General features: G+C 42.8%; 1 pseudogene; it reads left to right on the top strand.

Annotated features, from left to right (window-relative positions):
- Positions 1-2,846: 2,846 nt before the first annotated feature.
- LOC138582015 (small ribosomal subunit protein eS17-like) lies at positions 2,847-3,299 on the top strand (annotated as a pseudogene).
- The last annotated feature ends 13,663 nt before the right edge of the window (positions 3,300-16,962 follow it).

Genomic DNA, 16,962 nt, shown 5'->3' on the forward strand with positions numbered 1-16,962 from the left:
TTGGCTCAGCTTTACCCTCGTCGGATTCTTAGGTCCTGTGGCGACTTCTGAAGATCCAGTCCCAAAAGCCCTGCTTTTATGCAGAAAACCCCCATTCATTCAGCCTAGCTGTCACTCAAAACACGCTAAGTGGTGAGCGGGGAGGCTCACCACTTGGGCCAATCACACCAGAGTGCGACCGGAGTTTGCAAGGCAACTCGGTCCAGGGTGCCTAAACCCCCTCCCACACCCCTGTGGTAACCCAGACAGAATGTCACCACTTTGGAGGGTCTCTGTACAGAAGTCCGCCAAAAGTGGAACAAAGGGCTCAACCTTTCGTTTAGGAGTCACAGAGATGAACGCAGACGCCATTTTAAAAACTGAGTTCTGGCAGAAAATACCATCTGATAGACTTATTTAAGATAAGTAAACCGGTGGTATGTTAGAGATTAACGAGAAAAAGTATCAATCTCCAACAATGGGAAGAATCCCATAGGGTTATATTCGGGGTCGAATATAACAAGTAGTTTCCACTGCCACCAGCCAAAACTCGACGAGGGGGGACGGGATAGTGCCCCCTCGAATAACAGACCCAGGAGTAATCGAATTACCCCTATTAGTACGTCCACAATAGGAGGGTTTGTACTAGTTCTGTTAGTAAATTTAGGTCTAGTAAAGCCAATGGTGACTTTACATGCCCAGGGAGACAGTAGTCAGTCCCCGGGTATGGAGACTATGATGGAGGTCCGCTAGGACGCCCCAGTGCTACGGCACGGAGGGTGCAGTGTAACACACATAGCAAAACATATGAGACCCTATGGAGTAAAAGACCCCATAGCCCATTGACATTCAAAGGAATTACACACATTCATGTCCAAGAGTGGGAAAAAAAACAGTCTCACTCTTGGCAGGATGGAAAAAACAAACTCCAGAAATCCAGCAAAGCTGCTGGGGGACTCACTAGGTTAGGAAATTCAGTCTAAACAGAGAATTCTCCCTAACACGCGTCGATTTTGGCACCAAGATTATCTGTGCTACTTTTCAGTGCCAGCAGGGTCTGATTAAGGGCTGAGATGTCCAATTGAAAAGTGCCATGGTTGTTCTCCTGTTGCAGTGGGTCCCATTCTGTTCTGGCAAACTGCTCAATTTTTTATGGTTTCTTTTGGTTTCCCATTCCTGGGGGTCACCCTGATGTTGAGGCGGCTGTACTGGTGCTCGGGTCCCCGACCCTTCAAGGCACAGCTGTGTCTCCCGTGATATCACAAAGCATTCCCTCAAAGTATGGAGATGTTGCAGTTATGTGTCCCCTCTCCTTCTGTTAGGAATAGGCCCGGCACCGGGAGAGGCGGTCCCAGGGCACTGGATACTCGGGCAGAGCCGGCTATGCGCAACTCTGGGAGTGCAGGGGAGGAGAAGTCTTTGGAAGGGTATAGCTGAGGCCTCAGACTAGTGGTATCCCTCTTGGTTTGGTGAGGCACCCTGATTAATCCTATTGTCGGAGTACATGAGGGGAGGATTCAGGAGCCCCCATCCGGTGTCAGCCCTTTCAGAGGTATTGGGTAGCTTACACGGTGGTGCGGGGTAGGCTGGGCATGGCTGGTTTCAAATGGGGTGGGAGGAGCCGGGGCCCTGTGGAGTGGCCCCGGTTTGCCTCCTGGGCAGGTTACTCTCACCGGGGGGCCGCTGGCTGGGGCTGCAGATGCCAATCATTGGGAGATTATTCCTCTGCATTATGTGCATGGTGGGACCGGGACCTACCAGTGCGCGGGCGCAACTCATGTGCAGTGCTATGCTTCGGGGGGTTCTAAGTTCAGGGAGCAGCAGGAGCAGGTCGAGGGGGGAAGGCCTGTGTGAATCTCCCCTCCCTCCAGCACCCCAACTCACCATAAATCCAGAAGGTGCGCCAGAGTTTCACCCCTGTTCCGGGCCAGCCCCTTCTTCAACCTCTTGTGCGGCGCTGCAGGACGAGGAGCAGCTTGGCGGGAGAGGGATGAATAGGTTAATCTACCATCTGGGTGTCTGGGTCCCGGGTCACATCCCGTGTGCTCACCACACCGGGGGAAGGTGCTTCCACCTGGGGCCCGGGGTTCGATCCTCACCCCGATCTGGGCGGGATCCACTTGCCTTGGTGTGTAGGATCTGGGGTCGAGTGCCATGGGACACCGAAGTGCTGGAGCTCTGGCTGGTCATGGGGCAGCCCACGGGGCTCCTCGTAGTACTCACTAGTCCAAAGATTCACATATGGTAGAAGCTCACGTCGCGCCGGGCGCTTCTAAGCCTGGCCGCCGGGCTAGGCTTCTCTGTGATAATGCGCAGAGGCTGGGGCTAGCTTCCTGAAATGCTCCCTGGTGGGGTCAGGACTGACTGGCAGTCTAGGACCCCTCCACGGAGGGGGGACATTGTGAAAGTAGTTTGACCTTGAGGCGAATGTTCCTTGTGCAGGCGGGCTCCAGCCAGTGCACAGAAGATGCAGCTGCCGACAGGTGATGGGCTTCCCGCCATGGGCACTCCGCAAAACAGGCCTGCACAACAGACCAAAGGGATGCAGGTATCTCTAGAACAAGGGGTTCCCACGGGACCACAGTGGCACCCTTGTGTACAGTAGACTTTCTGCTTGGATGAAACACTGGTTTCCCAGCTGGCAGATACTCAGAATCACAGGATATTAGACCATATGTCGGTGCCTCTGATGGAGCACTTTCATGCTGTGGCCATTTTGTGTGTCGCGCAAAAGTACCCCCAATTGTCTGTATTATTAATGTCAATTATGTATGGAATAACAGAACCCTTGAAATTCAAGGAAAAAACATTTGTCGCACGGACATTAAGGTGAGAACTTAACGCAACAAAACCTGATATTGTTCTACTAGCCCCGTCCAACATGGGATGCGTGAGGACAAAGACCGTGAGAAAGGCCGCCCGGGTCATCATAGAGAAGTATTACACCCGGCTGGGCAATGACTTCCATACCAACAAGCGGGTGTGTGAGGAAATCGCCATCATCCCAGTAAGAAGCTCTACAACAAAATTGCAGGATATGCCACCCATTTGATGAAGCGTATCCAGAGGGGCCCGGTCAGAGGCATCTCCATCAAACTGCAGGAAGAGGAAAGAGAAAGGAGGGATAACTATGTCCCAGAAGTCTCTGCCCTTGACCAGGAGATCATCGAAGTGGACCCAGACACCAAGGAAATGCTGAGGCTAATGGACTATGGCGGTCTGTCCAACCTGCAAGTTACACAGCCAACTGTGGGGATGAACTTTAAACAGCTGAGGGGAGCTATTTAAGACCATCTTTGTATCATACCGTTTCCAATAAAGTTGGGTACAAAAACCAAAAAAACAAAATAAATAAAATTCACGCAACAAAACCCCTGAAATTCAGCTAAACCCACCTTAACTTTGCACCCTTGTTGCACAGCCCATGGGCACAAAGATGACATCACAGATTACATCACTGATGACATCACTAATTACATTACAACCATAATTGACATTAATAATGACATTCAGTGATGGTCAGTGTGCATGGGCAAATATATTTTAACTCATGGATGAGTGCTAGTCATGGCATTCAGTTATGGACAGTGGTCACAAGCTTCACCCATTTGCACAAAATATTTTAAAACACTAACAAACTAAAAACCATAGCTTTTGGCCTTTACCAGTGGATACAGCTATACCATGTCCACTGTATAATATATACACTGCTCAGGCACTAACAATGGACTTTAGCACAATACTGGCCAGTGATCACAATCTTTGGCTGTGCCCACTATATATTCTAACATGTAAATGGGCCACTAGCCATGGCCTTTAACCTTGAGCAGTTTGCACAGGGCAATGTCCACTGTATATTTTAAATAATAAAATGCAATAAGCCATGGCCTGCGGCCATGCCCACTGTGTATTATACAACACTAGCCAGCCACTACCTATGGCCTTCGGCCGTGCCCACTGTTTATAATATACACTAACTATCAACTAGCCATGGTCTTCAACACAATAATTGCCAGTGGCCATGGCCTTTGGCTGTGCCAACTGTACATTCCGACATATTAATGGGCACTAGATATGTCCTTTAGCAATGGCCTCTGACTACAGTTTTCAACTTGCCCACTGTATATTTTAAAACAGTGATGGGCTACTAGGCATGGCTTTTAACCATACGCATTGGTATTTTTTACACTAGCCGACCACTAGCTATGGCCTTCAATGTTTGCGAGTGACCCCAGTCTTTTGTCATGGTCAAGTCCATGGCCTAAACTGTTATTAAGGTAATCAAAGTTTTCATGAGCTGACTTATAAATGATGTTATGTCTTGTTCCATTATTGATGTAATCAATTATATGCAATGTAATGAGCGTTGTCACCAGTAATGGCATAAGTGATGTGATTTGTATTGCCATCAGTGTTCCCACACAACATGCAGTTAGTGATGTCATCAGTGATGTGAAATGTGATTTCATCATTATGGTCATAGGCTGTGCAACAGGGGCATGAAATTAAGGTGGCTTTTACTGAATTTCAGGGGTTTTGTTGTGTTAATTTCTCACTTTGACGTCCCTGCAACTAAAGTTTTAAACAGGCTACAAGTAGGCTAAAAAAAATGTGTGATATCTGGGTTCGGTCCGCTGACTCACTTCCCTGTTCGGTCCCCGTACAGGCTTCTGATTGGTACGGAGGGTGGCGTGATGTCTGCAGACACCTGACAAATCTGCTGATTGGTTGGTGAAAAGCGTGAGGTGCATCATATTTTTCAGAAACGCATTCAATGTTCTATCCGCAGTGGGGAATAAGGCTGGGAAACATATTTTGGGTAATTCAGTGTTGGAAAGAGGGGCTGGGAAGGGTGGGGGAGTGAAAAAGATGATTTGGGGTTATTTGTTTAGGTGGAAGAAGAGCGTACGGGTACACAGTGGTAGTCCACAGACAGGGTCCTGGGTGGGTAGCTTAATGTGGTGACTGTAAGCAGGCTTTGTTATGGTAGGGGAGTGAAGTGTAGATGATATGGGGATGTTTACATAGGTGAAAAATAGGCCATGCACTGGAGAATCTAGGCACTGGCACAACCACTACAGCATAATTTGGCCATGCAACCAAGAATCTGGCCACAACCATTGTAATAATAAGTCTCTGGCGGGCAGTTGGAGAAACATGTTTGGGGTTATTTGGTGACTCCAAGAGAGCTTGTTAGAGTAGGGGATTGGGATATAGATGATATGGGGATATTGGCATAGATGAAAATACAGTTGGCAGTGTATTTTGATGTCTGTAGATGTCATTTAAATTGGGAAGTTAAGGGTATGTTGTGGTTTGGTGGTTGTGGCCAGTGGCCAGATCCCTGGGTGCATGGCCGTATTATGGTTGGGTGGTTGTGGCCAGTGCCTAGATTCTTGGGTTCATGGCTGTAGGCCATAGGCCATGGACCAAAGAATCTAGGCACTGGCCACAGCCACCACAGCATAATACTGCCATGCACCCAATAATCTGGCCACTTGCTAGAACCATTGTAATTATATGTGTACAGAAATGGAATTCGGCCATCGGAAATGACCATTATAATACTATGTGTATAGTAATTATACACAGTGTACGGGCAGTGTATAGTTTTTGTAACATGGCGAAACAATACTATTGAAGGGTACTTATGATTGATGTAGCATTTGGTGTACAGGTTGACTTTGTTGTACATGGTAATGCAGGAGAAATCTTTGCTTCTTTTTCTGTGAAAAAAACATGGTATAATATGTTTTGTAGGATAGCGTACAATGTTGCATTAGATGCAATCTCACATATTCATGTACTTTTTAGAACCTCATAATTAGTACATTCTTAGTACTATGTTTCGAACAATATTACTGTGCGTTTTGCACAGTTGCTGTTTTTGTTTGCATAATCATCGGGTCATTGGGAAAAAAATCTGTATAGGATTAAAAAACCCTACTACATTTATTGACATTACGTGTCACACATTTATTTTATTTATTTTAGCACAACAGCCCTTAGGCATCGCAGCGCTGTTACAGAAGGCTTACTTAGTTACATAAGTGCTTGAAAATAGATACATATTGCCCAACAGCATGTTGCAGGGCGGCAGCAATATACAAATGCAGAGTCTGTTTAGGTGGCACAAACATGCTCCCCAGCCCAATGTTGCAGGGCAGCAACAGCATACAAATGCAGAGTCAATTTAGGTGGCAGAAACATGCTGCCCAACCCCATGTTGCAGGGCAGCAGCAGCATACAAATGCAGAAAGTCAGCTTAGGTGGCACATGTTGCCCAACCGCATGTTTCAGGGCTATGTTTGTTTGTAGTTTGCAGTACTTAAAGGTATGTTAAAGGTGCACAAATAAGTGTATTTATTGTTACAAGCAGTGCTGCAGTAGGAAGAATTGTAATGCTATAAGTGTTTTGCTTTTCAAAAGTGCTTTTCTGAAATATTTAGATATCTGTTGGCGTATTGAAACTGTTTTTTTATTTGAAAAGGAGCATTGCTGTAGTATAGATGTAGTTAGATACCAGTTGGTGTATTCTAACCATTGATACATTTTTAGTTCTGAAGGGTATTTTTTGTAGCAGTTCGATCGTTGTTGGTGTACTCCAACTATTTTGTTACTCAAAAGTAGCATTGCAGTAGTATGGCTGTAGTTCGATACCAGTTGGTGTATTCTAACTCTTGATATTTTTTCATTTTTGAAGGGTATGTTATGAAGCAGTTTGATTCATGTTGGTGGATTCTAACTATTTTACTATTGGAAACTAATATTGCAGTATTATGGGTGCAGTTAGACACCAGTTGCCCTATTCTAGCTGTTCATAGTTTTGCAGTTTTGAAGTGTATGTTTTGAAGCAGTTTGATTCCTGTTGGTGGATTGTAACTATTTTACTATTGCAAAGAAACAATTAAGTGTTATGGGTGCAGTTAGATACAATTTGGCGTATTCTAACTGTTGATAGTTTTACAGTTCTGAAGGGTATGTTTTGAAGCACTTTGATTCTTGTTGGTGTATTCTAGCTATTTTGCTATTGGTGTTGGAGTAGTATGGCTACACTTAGATACCAGGTGGCATATTCTAATGGTTGATGTATACTGGTATACATATTGGTTGCCATAATACGATCCACAAGTTCAAATTGACCAGTTGGTGAGGAATCTTGAATTATTTGGGTGGTTTCCCTTAAATTCTGTTCAATGTTTATATCTTTGTAGTAGTCATTGTTTTCTTTTAGATATTGTAAGGCTTTTCTAACTTTGTTTAAGTCTACTAGTTGTTGCCACATTTTTTTGTCTTTTGTTGGTATACCATTAACTAGGAAAATCAGAGATTGATATATTGGCCGTTGCACTCCTAGAGTTTCTACATTTGTGTTAACTTCTAACGGCAAATAAACTACTTTGCCACAAATGCCTTTTAATAATGCAGAAGAAGGCAATTTGGCTGTTGTCAGATGAAGGCATATTATAGCTTGAAATGCGTATACAGTTTGGGTTATAATGTTCTCATATAAATTAAGCTGCTGGAGAAGTTTAGGAAGTGGGAACATTTCAAAGTTATTAGTGATAGCCTCTGAATGCATTTATTTGGTTATTATCAAGCTTTGTATTGCAGTATGTGCAAAGTACTGAGGGGTCCGTTACTTTGTATTTGTTTTCTGTAATAAGATATAGAGCTAATTGGAACCATTGGGATTCCTCATTGTCTTCTATTTTGTAAATCATATCTACAGTTTGTGTGCTATTTTTATAAAAGGTTCTGCAACGACACACACAAACTTCAGCAGATGTGCTTTTAAACTTTGATATTTCTTTTTTTACGTGTTTATTAGGAGATTGTCATTTGTACATTTTTTGTTAATTTTCTAAGCGATCTTCACTTCCAAAATATTTACTTTGGATGTGGTCTAATTGCTGAAGGAGTTCTTTGGCTGTCCCATGTAGGAGAATGTTATTAAAATGTTGCATTTGTAAAGCAGGACTGTTTGCATGGTACAGTCTCTGGAAATGTTTCTGTATAGTGGAATTGTGAGTTGCTAACATTTTGATGTGGTGGAAGGTGCTTTTTCAAGCAGGTCCAAAAATGCAGGCTAATTAATGGCTTTGCAGCCCAGTGTAAATGTGCACTGTCCATGGTTTGTAAAAGTGTTATTCTAATTTTGCCTTTTACTTTTGCATAGTGATTGAGGAATTGTCATTAATATTTGAAGGATTGTTTCCGTGCATTACACATTGAGGTGTGTGGACATGTGTAGGGTACAAGAAATAGTTGATTGCAAGCTTGTTGGGGACATTTTTTCAATAGGGGTTTCTTGTGCCATAATGGTGTTGTCTAGCATTTAATAGCTTCAGCCACTACTTTGTATGGCAATTGGTTTTTTCTGTTCTTGTTAATAAGCCTCTACATTGAAATATGGTAATGTGCTGCTTGTGTGAATCCATTCACCTTCACAGAAGTTCGTAAAGGTTTCTATGTTGACATTGTGCATGTTTATAAGTACTTTTTGTAGTTTACTGATGATTTTATTTAGTGGTTTCATTCTGGTTAAAATTAACATAAACATTTTTCATTTTCATTTGAGGAGCACTACACTGTCAATGAGAGCTTCCAGGATTAGTCTTCTGCAGCAATTTTAAAGGGTTGAGCAGGACTATTATGTTGTTTTTATAAGATTTTGAAGTACTCTACGGTGAAACATTTTTTGTAAAATACATTTTTTGGAATGCTTAACTGCGGCTATGTTAACATTGGTAGTTATAGTGCAAGTGTTATTAGCAGTTTTATTCTTCTTTATACATGTATTTTTCTTTGTAATTTTTGGAAGAAGGGCCCTATTTTTTTCACTGACTGTGTTAGCAGTTTTGTTTGAACATTTGCCATATATTCAGAATGAGTATTTTGCATGATTCTATATTTATCTGCTCTATTTTTTCTTTGTTTTCTATGGAGTTGCTTTTTAGAAGGTATTATGTTCTGTCTGTTGGAGAAAAAAGGAACGTATGGGTTTGAAAGTTGTGGAATATATTTGCTTGCATTGTGAATGAGTGTGTGAATGTGAGGGCAGACATACATAGAGCTGTGTGATTTTGCAATGGGCTGCTAGTTCTGGTTGGGAAGGTTGTAATAGTAGCTGTTTGTGTAGATGTGTGAAGGGCTTGGGCTAGTATGTAAGAGAGTGCTACTGTACATGAATAAGTAAAGACATTACAATGTTTTCATGATAAAAGTGGGTGTTACAATAATGGTGTTCAGATGAGAATACAAAGAGTGCTCCTGGTGAGGTACAATGAATAAGCGTGAAGTAAATATTGTTAGTTTGAAAGGAATTGTGTAGGCCAGTATGCAGCTACACTTGACTGTAAGAGTAACAGAAAAATACTACTACACTAGTGCACTTACTTTGTAGTATGTGAAGAGTAGTTTTCTTTAGGTGGTTGTCTTCTAGGAGGTAGGTATTTGTCTTCGAGGATGTTGTTCTTCACTGCAATTGGGAAAGAAGAAAATGAGTGGGTATGGCGAAGTAATTTTAGTAGTAGAAGACATTATTTTGGAAAATTTAAGGAGTTGTTGGGAAGAAGAAGAGTTGGTAACATTGGATATGATCAGGAGTATGATGGTAACCCTGCCATTGCTGCAGATGGGTTGCCACCAGATTTGTAATAATTTTTCTTCCGCTGGATTCCCAGTAGCACCACAACTTTCCAGGTCATGTTGGCCTGGAAAGTCAAGTGGTGGAAAATGCTAGTCCCTATTTCTGTGGAGTTGCATAGCACTCTATGGGAATGGAGACATGGGAGCACTGGCAGCGTTGCTAATGGGGCTGGTGGTTCAGTGATAAGTGTGCCTCACAGGGCTGTAGGAAGAAAGTGTGAAATATTTATACTGAAAAGTGAAAATTCTGAGTGTTTAAAAAGCTGTCATTTCTGGGAGGCTGGACATGAACGGTAAAAAGTGGTTTTGTGGATATATAGAAGCACTTTGCTGAACTTTTTTCTAAAAATAAAGCAATGGATATTGAACATATTTGTGCAACACTTTTAAGTGGCACTTGTGGGAAGGTTTGTTATGTTGTCAGTACATGTACATTTGCAAATGGGATGTATTGTAATGTGCACTTGCTTAAGTGCCAGGCTATTATTGATGTCTATGTAAAAAGGACGCATATACTCGTCCTTAGCACTTAAAGGGTAAATAATGATTCTTTTGTTTGTATTGTAGGAAATGTTGTTGCATTATTTGAAATAGAAAAGGTGCACTGCAAGTACTAGAATGCAGAGAAAAATTTGAGAAGGCCATAAGCATGTACAGATTGAAAGGAGATTGTTAGCAAGTATGCATGTGTGGGAAAGTTAATGAAATTGGACACGCTGAGTGTTAGTGCAATATGCGGGAGAAATTGTTACCGTTTTCTTTCATTTATTTATTATAAAGTATTTACACTGCTGTTGTAAATGGATACATGCATGTATCGGTTTTACTTGAAATGGTGCTGAAATGAATAGTTATAAACACATTGGCCCTCATTATGACCCTGGCGTTAAGGGGTTAACAGCGCCGTAAAAGGTTGCGGTGCCGTTAACCCCTTAACACCTTACTACGATGTCCCTTTGCGGCTCCCGACCTTAACGGCTGGTCTGTACCAGCCATTACGGTAGGGAACCGCAAAGGGACCTTGAAGGTAATTACAGTACCACAATTTGCAGTACCGTAATTACCGCCTTCCCCATTCCCATTGAGCCTTGGGGAAGGGCCAATGGTAAATGGGGAATTACCGCCCCGCCAACCTTGGAATGGGGTGGTAATTCCCCATTTCACCATGACGGATTCAGTAAATTACCGGCGTTAACCATGGCGCTAATTTTTCATTCCATGTATATGCCATACTTTGATAACATAAATGCAGTTTTTGTTTTCAGTTTGCATTGTGGGAGTTTTAGTGCAACTTTGTTAGTGGGAGAAGTGGTATTAAAAGTGACAGAATGCAAGAAGAAAATAACAGTTTGTACATTATAATGGGTGATATGGGCAAGTATGCATGTCCTGGTAATATATTAAACTTTCACACAGGATCTGGCACTTAAACATGCTGCGGAAATGTTTTAAATGTGGTTTTCTTTTCTTTCACAAAAGACATAAACAGTGCTGCTGAAATTGGAAATATGTGTTTTGAAGTTGTTATGCAAATGCTCATTAAAAGAAAACTTTCCAAGCACACAGCATTGTAAGTAACTGCCAATTGATGTCAGGAGATGTGACAAACGAGAGTATGTTAATTGATTAGGTAATGAAGGGTGAGTGGCAGGAACCCTGTTTACATGCATTTGTAAAAGAGTTGGAAATTTACTTTTTTTAAATATATGCATACCTGTACTTTGTGTTCATGGATGCAGATGTGGTTGAATCTGCAAATAAAAATCTTGGAGATTTCTATAGTAGTTTCTGATGCAGGTGCTTGGGAAAACCATGAGACCTGTACTCTGAGTAATAGTTGAAAAAACTTCTCCACACCTCAAAAAAGCGCCACACTGAGTATTTGTAAAGAGTAGGTTGGTTTATTATATTAAATTGAAAATGCCCTTTACGGATGACACGTGTTTCGACACACCAGTCTCTTTTTCAAATCAGGGCTGGTGGCAATGCTAAATCTCAAGTCAAAATGTTTCAATAGGGTGTAACACACAGTCATGGGTTAAATCCCACTCCTAGTCCGCTGAAGTCTGCTGCCGTCTGGATTGTGGTGCTTTTTTGAGGTGTGGAGAAGTCTTTTCAACTATTGCTCCAGGGGGTCGGGGTCACCAGTGTCCCCTTTTCTTGCTCCACACAACCTGCAACACCTTCTTGAATTGAAATAATAATCAGGCGCATGGTAACTTTGTAAGTTGGTACCAAACAAAAAACCCTGGAGTTGTGGTACAGCCTGTACTCTGAGTATTCAACAGTACATCTGAAGTGTTGAACTGAGATGACAGGGTTAGATGTAGAGTTTATGGATGTGATTGGTGGATGGGTGTTCGACTGGTTGACAGTAGCCAATGAGGAGGTACTGCAAAGATTGAAGTGGAAAGGGAAGAAGAGCTGCCCTGTGTAAGTAGGTTCATGGATACCGTGGTAGTCTGTGGAGAGGGCATGCCGCATCTGGGTCTTTTCAGGATTTTTGGCATGGAAAGTAGACTGTGGGAATTGGCCAATTAGATGTTTTGGTTGTGCTTTATAGGAAGAGAGGGTAATACGTTTTTCATTGCTGTTTGTAGGGAAGATGGCTGTGGTTCCAGAGATGAAAATGCTTAATGTGTGGATGGTGGGAGATTGTTACATGGTTAATTTGCAAAGGTACACAGAAATATGTGGCATTTCTGATAACCTTGGATTGGAGGGAGTGGAGTGGGCAAAACTTGAAGGGTTTATTTGCACTTAGCAAAAATATGTTGGTTTTCCAAACTCCAGATGTCATTGTAATGCATTGTGGAGGGCATAGTTTGGGGTGTATTAGTGCAATATGTTTGCAGAGTGTGTTGAAAGAATTTCTAAAGTCACTAATGCAGCTGTTTCCATGTGGAAAGGTAATATTTCCACATATACCTCCTAGGGCACTATGGAGATGCCCCAATGTCTTTAATCCTCAACAAGATGCAGTAAGGTGCCTTGTCAACAAAGGGGTGTGTTCATTTTTGTACAGTGTTGGGATGTCATCCTTCCCAAATGAGAACATTCTCGAGGATGGTGGACGTTCTTTGTTTAGTGATGGCATCACTTTTACAGATTGTGGCAATGAAATCTTCCTTGCCAATATTCAGAATGCAGTCACAAAGTCCTTGTGAAAATGATGCAGAGTGCATGTTAGTAGGTGTAGGAAATACAATTTGAAAAGCCCCCCCCAAAAATCAAAACACAATAAAAAAGAAGGTTGTTTTCAGAGCCACTACTAAAGAGTAAACAACTTACACTGGATTTAATTTCTCTCCCCACCACTTCAATTGGACGATCTGTTTGTGGACACCGTGGTAGTCTGTGGACAGCACATGCCACATCCAGGTCTATTGAGGATACCAGGCATGGAAATGGGACTGTGCAGCCCAGGGGATTGGCCTATAAGGTTTCTGGTGGGGTATGCAAGGAGAGAGTTTGGGAGTGCTGAGAGGAGTACAGATGGCTATGTCTATGGATATGTCTTTCAGGAGGCAGAGTGTGTGGATTCTGGAGGACTCTTCAATTCACTCACTGAAGGTACATGCTGACAATCATGGCATTCTTGGCGATTTCAGGTTGCCAGAAGTGGAAGTTTGCTGGTATGCAGTGTGTGGGTCAAACTGGGCAAGCCTGCTTTCCTTGTGTGAGAGTATAGCATATTTTAAAAGTCCAGATATTTTGATTGTCCATTATGGAGGGGACAGTTGGGTGTTTGTGACTCCAGTGATTCTGCAAGTTGTGTTGAAGGATTTTTTTAAAAGCCTTATGTAACTGCTTCCTGCTGCTAAGATGATCTTTTCAGAAAAGAATCAGATACGCACGTTAAGATGTCCAACAAACTTTTTTAGTCCTCAAATTTAACAGTCAAGACAGTTTGTCAATAAAGGCGTATGTGCTTTTTTTGTATGCTGCTGGATTGTCATCGTTTGAGGATGATAACATCATTTCTCAGGGAGTTAATTTTTTCCTTAGGATGGAATTCACTTATTGGAAATGCAATTTTCCTTTATAATGTAAGGAATGCATTGAAGAGGTTCCTGTGAGGAAAAGAACAAGAAAAAGGCACACATGAATTATAACAAAGGTATTTGTTTACAAGCCCCTTAAAAAGATTATTTTCAGAGCCACCACTAAAGAGTAAATAACTTACCTTGTATTTAATTTCTCTCCATAGCCCCTTCAATTGCGCGATCTGTCCGTGGACACCACGGTAGTCTGTGGACAGCATGTGCCACATTTATTTTATTTATTTTATTTTTTACGTTTGTAAAGCACACTACAGCACCAAGGCATTGAGGCGCTGTTTACATGAAAGTGTATGTAGGCATAAGTACATTAGGACATGCGGTTACTTGGTTACATCATATGTGCTAGGTTACAGAGTACAGATGGGCATACGGCGCCTGACATTTCAGACAAACAGGCTGGTTTTGATGGCCTTGCGGAAGGCCAGGTGAGAGTCGATTACCCTAATGTGTGAAGGTAGTGCGTTCCAGTGGGTGGCAGCAATGGCTGGGAAGCTGGAGCCCCCTGCATGCACTCTGCAGGTTTTGGGCTTGGTGATCATGTTGGTGTAGGCTAGCCTAGATGGCTTTGTGGAAGTGGGGAAGGCGATGCACTGGGCGAGGTAGGGGGGGTGCCAGATCATGGAGGCATTTGTGAGTGATGGAGAGGATTTTAAAGATGATTCTCTGTTTGACAGGAAGCCAGTGACCCTGTCTCCTTAGGTCCGATATGTGGTCCTTTTTTGGGAATCCAGTGGCAGCCCTAAGGGCATTGTTCTGGACAAGTTGGAGTTTGGCAATGTTTTTGCTGGAGCTGGCTCCGAGGAGAGCATTACAGTAGTCCAGTCTTGAGCCGATAGAGGCTCTAGCGATAGTAAGGCAGTTCTGTGTCGTTAGGAAGGGTCTTACTGCGTTAAGCAGTTTTGAGTAGTATGCTGAAGAGGAAGCAATGGAGTTAACCTGTCTATTCATTCTGAGATTAGAGTCTAGGTAGACACCCAGAGTTTTTACTGTATGGGACACAGCGATGGGTATATTATCGATGGTGAAGGAGCGATAGTTCTTGTTGAGGTTGCCCAGGATGGTAGATGACCCAATGAGCAGAAGCATGGTTTTGTCACTGTTTAGGCATAGCCAATTTTCAGCCATCCAGGCTTGGATGGTACAGTAGATGGAGTTGAGGGTGGTCCTATCTGCCTCATAGTCACCTGTGAGGGGGATGAGCACCTGGGTGTCATCAGCGTAGTTGGTATATGAGATACCCTGGGTGTCAAGAAGGTTGAAAAGGGGCTAGTAAATAGGTTGTAGAGGGTGGGCACAATGCAGGAGCCCTGAGGCACCCCACATTTTATCTGACTAGTGGAAGAGCATGCTGAGTCGGAGAAGACTTTCATGGCCCTTTCCTGTAGAAACGAGGTGATCCATGCACATGCATTAGGGCAGAAGTTTGCTGCGATGGAGAGGTGATGGCAAAGAGTATTGTGGTCCACGAGGTGAAACGCGGCTGATAAATCAAGGAGCAGAAGGAGCGCTTTCCGGGGCTTTTGAGGATGGCAGGCATGGAAATGGGACTGTGCAGTCCAGGAGGTTAGCCAATCAGGTTTCCTTGGTGTGGTATGCAAGGAGAGAGTGTGGCAGACGGTCTGTTTGCTGAGAGGAGTGTAGATGGCTATGGCTATGTCTTTTAGGAGGCAAAGTGTGTGGATTTTTGGGGACTCCTGGACCCATTGGTTTCAGGTGAATGCAGAGCAGTGTGGAGTGTCTGAACATCTTGGATTTCATCATGTTCATGTGAAGTGTATGGAGTACATAGCATGAAGTGGGTGGACTTGCTCCCATTTTGTGTCAATTTTCTCACACTGGAACATCCGGACATTATCATTGTTCATTGTGGAGCGAACAGTTTAGGGTATGTAACTGGAATTTCATTGTGGTTTGCAATGAAGGAGACATTTGGAAAAATGAAGAAAACGTTCCCGAACTCTCGACTAATGTTTTCTCGCATTGCCCAGAGACAGATGTGGATGCGCTCTAGTTCATTTGGTCCGCAATGGAGAAAGCGAGCGCAATGTCAACAATGCTATGTGTGCATTTTTGGGAGATGCTGACATGACGTCTTTCCATAACGAAAACATTAAATTTGACACTGAAAATATTTTCCATAGAGATAGAGGTAAAAACAGATTGCATGGAAGCACATTAAAAATAGAAAGCCTACTGTTTTGAAGTTGAAAGAAAATGTTCAGTGCACTAAAATGTTGCTTAGTCTACTTTAAACCTTGTCCGTAGGAAGGGGGAGTCCCCGAACTAATTAAAAGTGTAAAACGTACAGGCAGACAGGTCCTGACAGGCACGCTGTTCAGGGGCACAGCAAGATCAGGTATTCATGTGTCCAGGTGGCCATAGGACAGGGTCAGAGTCCCCGGACTAATTAAAAGTGTGACATGTGCGACATGTGTGAGGGGACAGGTCCAGACAGGTGCAGTTTTTGGGGGCACAGCGAGATCAGGTACACATACTTACAAATGTCCGCAGAATGGGGAGTTGGCCCTGAACTAATTAAAAGTGCAACACATCCTGCCAGACATCCCCGGACAGACGTGATGTTCAGAGGCACTGCCACTTTGGTTACAGACAGCCTGGACAGTCACGCTGCGCACAGACTCCAATTGGGCTTTTAAAAAAACATATGCACCAACAGTACACACATACATATTTATTAAAATAAACAAATACAATCAATTATGAAAGAGATTGGGTAGCAGAATGGGAAACATATATGGGGGAATTGGGCTTTTCTACAGACTGTTCATGAGGGGAGGAAGGGAATGAGGTTTAATTGTAGCGACTTTGATTTAGGGAATTTTGATGGGGATGATTGGTTGGGACAGGGTGAATGGGCACATGTACAAGTTGGGCAGTGGTATCAGATATTTTTCTTTGACATGATTTTTAACAAATGTCATCAACTGTACAAAAGTATTATTTAATTGATCAATTTTTGGAGATATGTTTAGAAGTTCATTTTCTGCATTTGGAGTTAGGAGCTGTCTTTGGCCATCTTCTGGGTCATTCAATAGTAATTCAGGGCCACATTCTTCATCTGCACAAGGTACTGTTAAAAAGAAAACCATGTTTTAGTGGCATGTCAAAAAATGACATCACCTTTTTCAGGTTTCAAAATGGTATTATATACCATTAGAGTTTCTTTCACCCATTTTGGCATGGGGTAAATGTTTCTCCAACCACTCCTGTGTGCTTGCTATTTCTGTGGAAAGGAAACAGTACTGCT

Source organism: Ambystoma mexicanum, chromosome 1p (assembly GCF_040938575.1).
Source record: "Ambystoma mexicanum isolate Mex_15411 chromosome 1p, UKY_AmexF1_1, whole genome shotgun sequence".
Taxonomy (NCBI): domain Eukaryota; kingdom Metazoa; phylum Chordata; class Amphibia; order Caudata; family Ambystomatidae; genus Ambystoma; species Ambystoma mexicanum.